The 12,206-nt window shown below is 45.1% G+C and overlaps 1 long non-coding RNA gene across 2 annotated transcripts in view; it reads right to left on the reverse strand.

Moving 5' to 3' along the window:
- LOC307203523 overlaps positions 1 to 12,206 on the reverse strand; it is a 101,253-nt gene that overhangs the window by 74,059 nt on the left and 14,988 nt on the right. For both annotated transcript variants that reach the window (XR_013833222.1, XR_013833223.1), the window contains exon 2: positions 10,828 to 11,247. This is a non-coding gene — a long non-coding RNA (uncharacterized lncRNA). The remainder of the gene's footprint in view (positions 1 to 10,827; positions 11,248 to 12,206) is intronic.

Raw genomic sequence — 12,206 nt, forward strand, 5'->3', positions numbered from 1 at the left:
GGGTTAAGAACTTAATTCATTCTGGAGGTCCGTTCTTAACCTGAAACTGTTCTTAACCTGAGGTACCACTTTAGTTAATGGGGCCGCCATGCCACCACCATGAGATTTCTGTTCTAATCCTGAAGCAAAGTTCCTAACCCGAGGTACTATTTCTGGGTTAGCGGAGTCTGTAACCTGAAGTGTCTGTAACCTGAAGAGTCTGTAACCCGAGGTACCACTGTACTGTACAAAAGTGGAAATTGCACATGCAGCTCCTCCCACTTTTGCCTCTGGCCCCTAGCACCGCTAGAAAGAGACCCTCGGGGCCAGGAAAACATTCTCCACCTCTGTTCTAGGGCAATTTCAAAGTGCAAGAATATTCAGGGCAGCTCAAGTTGCAGCCCTGAAAGCCATGCCGCTGCTTTCAATAGGGTTTAAGCATAGGAAGTCGACTGGGTGCTGTCCAACACAAATACAAGGACTCTACAGACATTTTATTTATATATAGATTTTTTAAAACTAAGACCTCACTGCATAACATTATTAAACAGAAAGTGATCCCTCCCAATGCTTTTTTGTTGGCCTTTGCATCACACTCCGGGGCTGTGTCCAAAATGCTATTCCACATGGTTTGTAAAGAACAAAAACTGGTTGCGTAAATGGCACCTTCGTTTTCATCTCCCTACAGCGTGAGGAAAGAAATAATTCATTCTCATCTTCCCAAGACTATGTGCTACAGCTGAGCTCCATTTCTGGAAAATCCACACCTTTTCATTCCAGCAATGCATGTGGGACCCCGACAAATCACAGAATTGCTGCTGTAATTTTGGATTAGTAACGCTTCCTTAAATGATAGTCTAATTCCAGGCCTTTATGCTTTCAAGCATTCAAACTCACAGAGCCCTTTTTCCTGGGAGGCTTCCTGTGGAATTAGCACCATTGCTAATTTTTTTCCAGTCTAAAAAAAAAAAAAAAAAGCATACATATATTGTACAATGACTTCTCATTAGAACAAACAAAAATAAACTCCTTACAAGTTTTTCCTTTGTGTTGGTGAGTCTACGATTTAACACAGTAACATTCTCAAAATCAGGAATAATTAACTGTTTCATCCTGAGGGCCACATTCTATTAAGGACAGCATTCCAGGGGCCACATAGCAGGGCCAGAAAGAAAAGTGGACAGAGCAATGGCTGTAATTTTTGCCTTTGTCCAGTTTCTAAACACATCTTACTCTGTAAACCCTGCCAGATGGGCGGGTATAAATAATATATTATTATTATTATTATTATTATTATTATTATTATTATTATTATATCCATCCATCCATCCAGAGAAGCAGTTCATTCCAGCTTTGCAAAAGCACTCAAGGAGAATATGCAGCAGGCCCATAGAGGGTGTGAATGGGGTGTGCCCCAGAGAGAGTCCCAAGGGCCAGATGGAGAGATCTGAAGGGCCATATTCAGCCTCCAGACCCGAAGCTCCATCTTCCCACACATTTTGCATGCTATTTGTGTGGCTGGTTCCTCACACTCAGTTGTCTATAGCCAGCTTCAAACCTATGGCCTGATCCTCAACCCTAGGCAGATAAATTATTTAAGCAGATTTGCAAAGCATTTCTGTGAATGTATATTCAGAAGTGCATCCCACTAGGTTAAAAATTAGACTTATTCCCAAGTAAGGATGCCTAAGATTGCAGCCATGACTTCATGGACTCAATGGGATAAAATTCATTTATGTCCTAGTATATCACAGAACTGTAGAGTTGGAAGGGACCCCAAGGGTCATCTAGTCCAACCCTCTGCAATGCAGGTATCTCAGCACGCAGTACCCCAACCCATTTGAAACCATACCAGACCCTGCTTAGCTTTGCAAACACGCTAGCAGTTTTATTGCTCCACCAGATCGTGGAACATGCTCTTGGTCGGCTATTAAGATGATGATTATCTTATTTCTTATGCCCCACCTTTGCACTCATAAAATCCCAGAGTAGCTAACAATTCTACTCCCGTTATGTCCCAAAGGCCTGATGGAACATATTAGGCTTAAAGTGTTACCTGACCTAAAATAATCTGTGGGACAGCCTGATATAAACAAGGAAGGTGTTCCAGAACTGGGGTGCAACCACTAAAAAGGCTCTACTTCATATAGTGGTCCTCCAGACCATATTCACTAGGGGCACTACTAGCAGGGCCTCCTCTGAGGATCTTAAAAGCCTAGGTTGGTTGGTACTGGGTAAAGCACTCCTTCAAGTACGATGCGTTTCAGCAACTATGGGAGCCATAACTGATAAAATGGAAATTTGAAAAGAAGGGAGAACATCGTAGTTCTCCAGCATCTTCATAAGAATGTCAGAAGAGCCAGCTGGATCAGGCCAATGGCCCATTGAGTCCAGAATCCTGTTCTCACAGTGGGCAGTCAGATGCCTGTGAGAAACCCATAAGCAGGATTCGAATGCAAGACCACTCCCCGCTCCTTTGGCTTCTTCCATCTTTCTCTATTGGAGCATATTGATTAAAGAGCTAAATGAAACTATTTGCTCTTCTTATTCCCCTCTTTGACATCACCTTGACAACAAAGGTCCGTATAGTTAAAGCTATGGTGTTCCCAGTAGTGATGTATGGAAGTGAGAGCTGGACCATAAAGAAGGCTGATCGCTGAAGAATTGATACTTTTGAATTATGGTGCTGGAGGAGACTCTTGAGAGTCCCATGGACTGCAAGAAGATCAAACCTATCCCCTCTGAAGGAAATCAGCCCTGAGTGCTCACTGGAAGGACAGATCCTGAAGCTGAGGCTCCAATACTTTGGCCACCTCATGAGAAGAGAAGACTCCCTGGAAAAGCCCCTGGTGTTGGGAAAGATTGAGGGCACAAGGAGAAGGGGACGACAGAGGACGAGATGGTTGGACAGTGTTCTCGAAGCTACCAGCATGAGTTTGACCAAGCTGTGGGAGGCAGTGGAAGGCAGGAGTGCCTGGCGTGCTCATGGGGTCATGAAGAGTCAGACACGACTAAACAACTAAACAACAACATTCCCCTCTTGCAGTTGTGAATTGCCTTAGTCTTCTCCTTATTTCTTTGAAAGACAGATGAGTCCCAGTACATGGTCTTAAGATGCAATAACATTGCTGGAAGCTAAGCAGGTCTAGGCCTGGGCTGTATTTGGAGGAGAGACTGCCCAGGAGCCCCATTCATACCAGCTTGAGTTCCATCATAGAAAAAAGGTAGGGTCCAAATACAAAAGTACCGTTATGAAGCGTCATATAAATGGATGTGCTCTAAAAATGAACAAAAGGCCTTTATTTGGATTCTGGCCTCTTAGCTTGGTGTGTCTTTTCACCTGCAAAACAACTTGCAAGGTAAATAGGAGGCTGCCTTAAACATCAGGTTGGGCCATTGGTCAATACTGTCTTTCTATACTATCTACACTGACAGAGCAAAGGCCCTCCTGGATTTCAGACAGTGGACATTCCCAGTCCCATTTGGAGATGCCAAGGATTAAATCTGGGGTGTCCTGCACACACAGCAGATGCTCCACCGCTGATCTACAGTCCTTCCCTAGATGTTCTTCAGAGTATGCAAAGATTTTGGCCTCAGGTTGACCCACATCAAGAACAAATACTTGAAACCAAGCAGAATGATTTTGAGCATCTGCCAAACATAGGCCACATCTCCCTTCTTCAGTATCAACTTTATCCAAAAAGGACTAGCTCACACAGGCAAGTTGAATGCTTGGCTCTGGGTGGCTAGCAGCTGAATGTCAACCAGACCCATTGGAAAGCATTACAAAGAAAGCTGTTTTATAATCAGGCTGTTGGCCCATCTACCTCTTTATTGCAGCTCTCCAGGGTTTCAGACAGGGGACATTCCAAGCCCCACCTAGAGATGCAAGGGATTGTACCTGAGATCTTCTGCATGCAATGGAGATGTAGCTCTACCACTTAGCGACAGCCGCCTTATTACATGTTCCAGTCATCTCCTAATCCAGGGGTCAGCAAACTTTTTCAGCAGGAGGCCGGTCCACCATCCCTCAGATCTTGTGGGGGGGGTGGACTATATTTTTTGGGGGAAATGAATGAATTCCTATGCCCCACAAATAACCCAGAGATGCATTTTAAATAAAAGGGCACATTCTACTCTTGTAAAAACATGCTGATTCCTGGACCATTCACGGGCTGGATTTAGAAGGCGATTGGGCTGGATCCAGCCCCCGGGCCTTAGTTTGCCTACCCATGTCCTAATTTTTCAGGCATCAAGTGATGAACCTGAAGGTGCTCAGTAGTCTTTAAAAATGCATCAATGTAAATACTGGCTGGTGCATCAAAGAAAAGTAATTTGAAACAATCAACTCCTTCAATGCTTGATAAATGGCAAGGTGTATATTTTTAATAGATCAGAATATTGGAAGTAAATAAAAGGTAAAGGTAAAGGTACCCCTGCCCGTACGGGCCAGTCTTGACAGACTCTGGGGTTGTGCGCCCATCTCACTTAAGAGGCCGGGGGCCAGCGCTGTCCAGAGACACTTCCGGGTCACGTGGCCAGCGTGACATCGCTGCTCTGGCGAGCCAGAGCCACACACGGAAACGCCGTTTACCTTCCCGCTGGTAAGCGGTCCCTATTTATCTACTTGCACCCGGAGGTGCTTTCGAACTGCTAGGTTGGCAGGCGCTGGGACCGAGCAGCGGGAGCGCACCCCGCCGCAGGGATTCGAACCGCCGACCTTTCGATCGGCAAGTCCTAGGCGCTGAGGCTTTAACCCACAGAGCCACCTGCGTCCATCCATCCAAAAAAAACAATAGGCACTACTGACTGAACTAGTCCAGAATAGTCAGAGAAAGAGCTACAAAATGAACAGTTATCATAAATTAAGAAACATAATTTTTTTTAAAGACTCCCTGCACACCCAACTTCCAGTCAAATTCCAGTGAAATTACTTATGTTAAAACCCATGATGCTATAAGTTAAATACAGTGACATTGACAATCAGATTCAACAGATCTATTACCGAATCAGATCTATACTAAATTAGGGCCAATCTTTTTGTTGCATGAATTCCAAAAGCAGCCACTCATTCAAAGAATAGATTCCAATAACTATCTTTCTATGCATTGGCAGGGGGTTGGACTCGATGGCCCTTGTGGTCTCTTCCAACTCTATGATTCCATGATTCTAAGTCAAGTAACCACCCAAGCTAATCTTGTTGGGTAGGACCTATCCAAATCTCGTTCAAAAAAAATTCCCAATGTGAATCCTATCAAGGTCTTGAAGAATAGCACAGAATATTCTATAACAATACCTCCTGAAAATATTTTCTGCACAAGAAATGAAGCTGTTAAAAAAGGTTCAGTCCAACCAAAATGAAGCACTACCATTCCATTCTTCTAAGTTCCATATGTTTCAGTGGGAGACTTAAACTGCATCCTAAAGATGTTTAGCAGAGAGTAGGAATGGATGGGATGGGACGCAGGTGGCGCTGTGGGTTAAAGCCTCAGCGCCTAGGGCTTGCCAATCGAAAGGTCGGCGGTTCGAATCCCTGCGGCGGGGTGCGTTCCCGCTGCTCGGTCCCAGCGCCTGCCAACCTAACAGTTCGAAAGCACCTCCGGGTGCAAGTAGATAAATAGGGACCGCTTACCAGCGGGAAGGTAAGCGGCGTTTCCGTGTGCGGATCTGGCTCTGGCTCTGGCTCTGGCCAGAGCAGCGATGTCACGCTGGCCACGTGACCCGGAAGTGTCTCCGGACAGCGCTGGCCCCTGGCCTCTTAAGTGAGATGGGCGCACAACCCCAGAGTATGTCAAGACTGGCCCGTACGGGCAGGGGTACCTTTACCTTTACCTTTAGGAATGGATGGAGCTGTCTGTTTCAAGCCAATTTCATGTGTGTTGATTCATAAGTTTGCCCTATCCCCTTTTTGCATTAAAAAAATAATTCTGCATTAAAAATAGTTTTAAAATGGTATTTCAATATGCATTTCAATATACACCTACATGTATTTTATCCAAAATACCCCTGTGTTGATACATTTTGCTACATTTGAGCCAGGAAATGTATCACAAAATTCAGAGAAGCACAGAATCCAAGAGATAATTAACATTCTAGTCTGTACATTGATATTATTATGCATCAGAATTCACAGAAAATCAAATTCCTCACCCATCTCTACTTAAGAGTAAGTACCACTGAACACTGTGGTTATTGCTTCCAAGTTGTTGTTTTTTTAAAGCCACATAGGATGTACTGCCAAGAACAAGGTTTAACTCCTTCCTGTTCTGTTCAATTGAGCATACAGCATGATCTTAAGAATCATAATCAGAAGCAAGCCCCACAGAGTTCAGCTGGAATGACTCAGTAGTAATTCAGACCATTTAAAAGTTAAGCACTTTTAACAAAGCTGGAGCAGAGCTCCATTCCTCCCCCTCCATTTACTTTGGGCTCTATACTGACAGGGAAAAAGTACAAGATTGCAACCATTAGCGAAACCCACTCAGATTTCCTATAAATGGTAGGCTACTTTTGGTAAAACCTACTTTTTTGCTCCGATCAAGATTCTTCTCCAGCAGCATAGCAATGGAAAGAAAATGCCTGACTCTTTAAGAAGATGGGAACACCTACAGCCACAGCAAAATGTGCAAAATGTACTAAAGTATCCAATGTGCACAACTGTCTACATCTGCAATATTCTAGACCTAGCACACCTTTGTATGTATGCTTATACAGTGGTACCTCAGGTTAAGTACTTAATTCATTTCGGAGGTCTGCTCTTAACCTGAAACTGTTCTTAACCTGAAGCACCGCTTTAGTTAATAGGGCCTTCTGCTGCCACCGCGCCGCTGGAGCACAATTTCTGTTCTCATTCTGAAGCAAAGTTCTTAACCTGAAGCACTATTTCTGGGTTAGCAGAGTCTGTAACATGAAGCGTATATAACCTGAAGCATATGTAACCTGAGGTACCACTGTAGTGCCTTTGTTTCTCTTTGAGTTCTATAGATACAATAAAACCACCTTTATTCAAGCAGTTTTGCAAGGCCGTCCTAAACATTAAAGGGAACACTAAGTGCACTGACTGCAAAGAATTAGAGAAGGTTGTATTATCAGGCAAACTTATTTGGGAGTAAATTGCACTGAACCAAGGCAGACTTGCGGGACGCGGGTGGCGCTGTGGGTAAAACCTCAGTGCCTAGGACTTGCCGATCGCATGGTCGGCAGTTCGAATCCCCACGGCGGGGTGAGCTCCCGTCGTTCGGTCCCAGCTCCTGCCCACCTAGCAGTTCGAAAGCACCCTTAAGTGCAAGTAGATAAATAGGTACCGCTTTATAGCGGGAAGGTAAACAGTGTTTTCGGGTGCTGCTCTGGTGCCGGTTCGCTGGAGCAGCTTCGTCACGCTGGCCACGTGACCCAGAAGTGTCTGCGGACAGCGCTGGCTCCCAGCCTCTAGAGTGAGATGGGCGCACAACCCTAGAGTCTGTCAAGACTGGCCTGTACGGGCAGGGGTACCTTTACCTTTACTTAAGGCAGACTTACTTCTGAGTAAACATGCACACTCTCAGGATGCAAGTGTGGTATGAATATTGAGAAGTTACAGATAAGCAAATCCTTATACAGTGGTACGACCCTCTCCAATTCCACTTTCCTGGTCAAATTCAATATGCCCCCAATTTATTCCTAAAGTGACCAATTACAAGCACAGTGTGTAATTAGCTTATTGGGGTGGCTTTAAGAAAAAGAACTAAACCATTTCATCACAGACAGAACAACTGACAACTGTTAGGTAAAGGGGCTGATTATTATGATGTTCCAGGCCTGAAGAACAAATGTGGTGATAAACAGCAGAGGAGCTGCCTTATACAAAATCAAATCATTTGTCCATCCATCTCAGTGTTGTCTACTGTACTTGCAGGAGCTTTCCAGGGTTCTAGCTAGGAGACTTTCACAACTCTGTTAGGGAGATCCAGAAGAACTGAGGGGGCAACCTGGAAACATGTGTGCTATCATTAAGCTATGGCCTTTCCACCATCACTCTCATGCCTAACTTGTGAATGTCCTCATGGCATAAAGCTGCTTTCTTCAAGGAACTGAATACTGCATGAGATGGATCAAATGAATGTTTAATTTCTTCCATAATCACACATTCCTATAAGCCTATGCCTTACATGTCTAGGCAGCCTGGTTCCTGTTCTCCAACACACCTCACAAACATAGATGTGTTAGATTTGGTGGTTATTCGGTTTTGGGGAGGGGGGAATCACTCTGTACATGCACAGTGGAACCATATTACATCTTTACATACCCCTAGGGTAGTGCAACCAGGTTTTAAGGCACTGGTTGTAAAGTAGTGGTTTTTTTGGGGGGAAGAGAGAATAAACTCTGACTTTTACTAAATTTCAACTCATTTCACGGCCTTCCAACTCAACACCCATTTGGGAGGATGTGGTCATGAGGACTTCAGCTTCCATGTGTGCAAGAACTAGGGATTTGGAGGAGCAAACCCCACTTTGTCATTATAAGAGTACAACAGGAGCACCTCTGCTTATGCCTAAAAGCTACACAACCAGGGAAACACTAAAACAACAAGGGAAGACACTTAGCTCAGCAGTAGAGCACAACACAGACAGTCCTGGGCATAACTGGCAGCATCTGCAAGTAGACCTAAGAAAAGACCCAGTCTGAAACCCTGAAGATTTTCTGCCAGTAAGGGTAGACTGGGGGCAATCAACATGGTAATGGCCATTATCATTGGACTACAACTCCCATTGTCTCTGATCATTGGCATTGCTGGCTGGGACTGATGGGAGTTTAATCCAACATGTGGAGGGCACCATATGGCTACCTCTAGCATAGACCATGATGAGCTGGATGGATGAATGCCCTGACTTGGCTAGTCTTATAAGAGCAAAATAGTACCTCTACCTGAGCTTCCTTCTTCCAGATACATGTCTTTGTCTCTCTCAAATACACACACACACACACACACACACACACACACATACACACTACCGAGTTTATAACTGGTGATGGAGAAAGGAAGGAACCCCTGCATTCTTTATGCCACCCCAATGGCTTGCGTCCCACAAACTGAAAAGCTATTGCTGTTAAGGTCTGAGGAATTAAATTGTTGCTTATCTGTACTGGTTATGATGGGAACACCAACCGGCACCAACAGCCCTGTGGGAAGGAAGATAAGAGCTAGGGAGGCAGGCAAAGGCTAGATCGCAGCCTGCTACAATGAGACTACCATGCCCCCATCCTATTCCACACCACAAGTCACAGGTCCAGATTTATATTTTGTTTTAGTATTTTAAAGTGTTAAACTGCCTTGGGTGCCTTTGCAGAAAGGGGAGATAGAGATAGATGATAGATAGATAGATAGATAGATAGATAGATGATAGATAGATATAGACAGATGATAGATAGATAGATGCAATAAATAAAAAATTGTGCCAGGTTGTGCCATTTGCATATAATATTTTACTGGGTTGTGTTTTTTTCTTTTAAACTAGATAACCTGCTCCGAGACCTTCAACTGAAAGGTGAGTAATTAACACACCTACTTAATTAAATTAATCAATTAGTAATACTAAGCAATGTATGAAACCCTCAGTGAGGGGGGGGGGAGGAAATGGGGAGAGCTCTATTCCCTGGACCTTTCTAAACATTGTTGATGTTTTTCTGTTGGTGGCGGTGGTGGGGAGGAATGACTGGCAACAACATCCACCAACTAGGGATTCAGCTCCTGAAAGAATTATAGTGATCTTTTGTGAATTGTTTTCCATGGTTTAAGGTTGGCGGGGGGGGGGGGGCGCACCGAGAGTTGCTTCCAACCAAATCAGGCAAAAAGCACTTATTTGCCTCAAATTGGCGGCTAAAATGTGCCAGGAGTGAGAGACTAGGCCGAGCTAGCGCTGTGCTTTGCGTTGCCATGGGAACGGAATGCAGATTTCCCCAATTGCTTTTTTATTTGCTAGACATTGTAATACATATTATGTTTCAACTCTGGGGTTTGCAGTGGAGGTAAAGAATCCTTTATGAATGTTAACCATTCAGGCAACTTGGAGGGGGGAGGTGGTGGTGGTGAGAGTGGGAATGGGGGGGGGGTGTCGGCGAGAGAGAGACAGAAAAGTCTCAGCAGTTAAAACAGGTAGTTTATATGCAGGCAGAGTCTCAATGTTAAAGTCTGGCCCTAGGAACCAGGCCCCTTTCTATTCAAGAAACTCTCCCTTCATTTCTGCTCCACTTCACTCTGCACAGAGACCCCCAAGTCCACACAAAAGCAGCTGCCAAAGCCCGTGAAAAGTGATCAAATTATCAAGAACTTGACCTCACAGAGGGGGCAGAGTTTTGGGGGAGAGGCCTTTAACAAACCCAAACCAAGGAAGAGCCTGGAAAAGGGGGGGGGCCGTGTAGTGTGCTTGAGAGAAATTCCAAATGCTAATAGGCTTTCTACATAGAATAATTTGATCAAGGGGCATTGTTGCAAAAGAGTTCAGACACACACACTGCTTCACACACACACACACACACACACACACACACCCAGCAACCTCTTCCTCCCCGCACTTTGCACTGTCTTAATACTTTGGGGCGCATCTACAAGCCCTGCAAATTAATTTCAGGCCATATATGTCTGCATGCACACATAAACACATCTATTTTGGATCATTTGTGTTTTCTGCTACCTCCCACTTGCCCCCAGGTTTTCACAATCCTGCTCCGGTTTGGTTTTCGGGGCATTTGCATGCACGCACACACACAATTGCTGAGGGCAGAAAAAAAGAGTGAATCATCATTAAAACTCCTAAAACAACAAGCACATTAGAAAGAAACACAAAGCAGCAATCATATATAGGAGGATACCTGTATTGAAGCAACGCGGGGAGCATTTCTCAAACGCCAACAGCCGCAGACACCTTCATTCCCTGAGAATCTTGATCTTTTGGCTTCGTTTTCTTTCCCCTTGTCTCCAGCTCTCCGGACTTTTCCTCCTCCTCCTCCTTCTTCTTCTTCCGTGCTGCTCCTCTTCGCCTCCCAGCTCCCAGAAGTCTTTGGAAGTCATTTCTACTTTCGGTTATCTAGCTTTATGATGGCTTGATAACACTCATACAGCTAGATAACCAAAGACAGAAACAGCCCTCCCTCTTCCGAGGCGTCTTCTTGCTTTCCTCCCCTCCACTTTTTCTCTCTCTTTTCTTTTTTTCCCCCTCCTCATAAAGCTGGGCTCAACTTGGCGGGGGTAGCAGAAGAAAAAACAAGAGTAGCGAGGTTTGGATCTTCGATCTGCCATCGAGAAAGCAAAAAAAAGGAGGAGAGAGAAAGAGATAAAAGAAAGTGAAACTTTTTGGAAGACGAGAGAAGAAAAAGAGCAGCGTTGCACTTATTTAAGAAGGAAAAGCGGGAGAAGGACCTGCTCTGCAGGTTATGGCTGGCAGAAGTCACCCATTGCTGAGTTCTGACTATCTGAAATGAGGCATTTCCCTTGGGGGGAAGCAGCTGGTTTACATTCAAATCACACCCTGAGATATTGGGCTGATGTCTCGCCCTCTTTCTACTGACCAAGTTCTATACTCCTTTTCTGATGCTAAACACCCTTCTTTGGAAAGTGACGTCAACAGGGCTGGCAACCAATGGGCGGCCTCGCATTCAAATCACCTCTCCTTCCCGCCTCTTTTGCTCTTTCCCTCCCACGCCTCCCCACCCCACACACATTCCGCCCCTTTCCTTTTAGACAACAATATTTCTTTGAAGTTTGCCATACCAACCCCCAGCCCTCTCTCCCTGCCTGCAACACAACCCTGTGCCATTTCACTTGGCAGCCAGCCCCATTGAAGTGAACTGGGCTTCCTGCAACGCACATTTCCTTTTTTCTGGGGGGCTCAAAGAAACCCACTGCGTGCGTGGGGGTCTTGATTTTGTTCAATGGGGTCTTCCAGTCTAAACCCTGGGTGCCGCAAATTAAGATCACCCCCTTGACTAAGGGTGATCTAACACCACTTTGTTGGGAGGTGGGGGAGGCCTGGGATTTTGCAGACTCTTGGGGGGGGGACGAAATCAGATCATTTTAAAATCACTGGAGATGGAGAGGATTCTTGCACTCCGGAGCACGAAGGAGGAGCCCTTCTCACGTCCCAAGGCCCGATCCAGCGAAAGTTAAGCCCTATGAAGTTCCCTTGAGTTCATTGGGAGAGATTTAGACACTTGCTAAGGGCTGCAGCAAACGTGCCCGATTATGGCCACTA

The sequence above is a fragment of the Podarcis cretensis genome, assembly GCF_951804945.1.
Source record: "Podarcis cretensis genome assembly, chromosome: 14".
Classification (NCBI taxonomy): domain Eukaryota; kingdom Metazoa; phylum Chordata; class Lepidosauria; order Squamata; family Lacertidae; genus Podarcis; species Podarcis cretensis.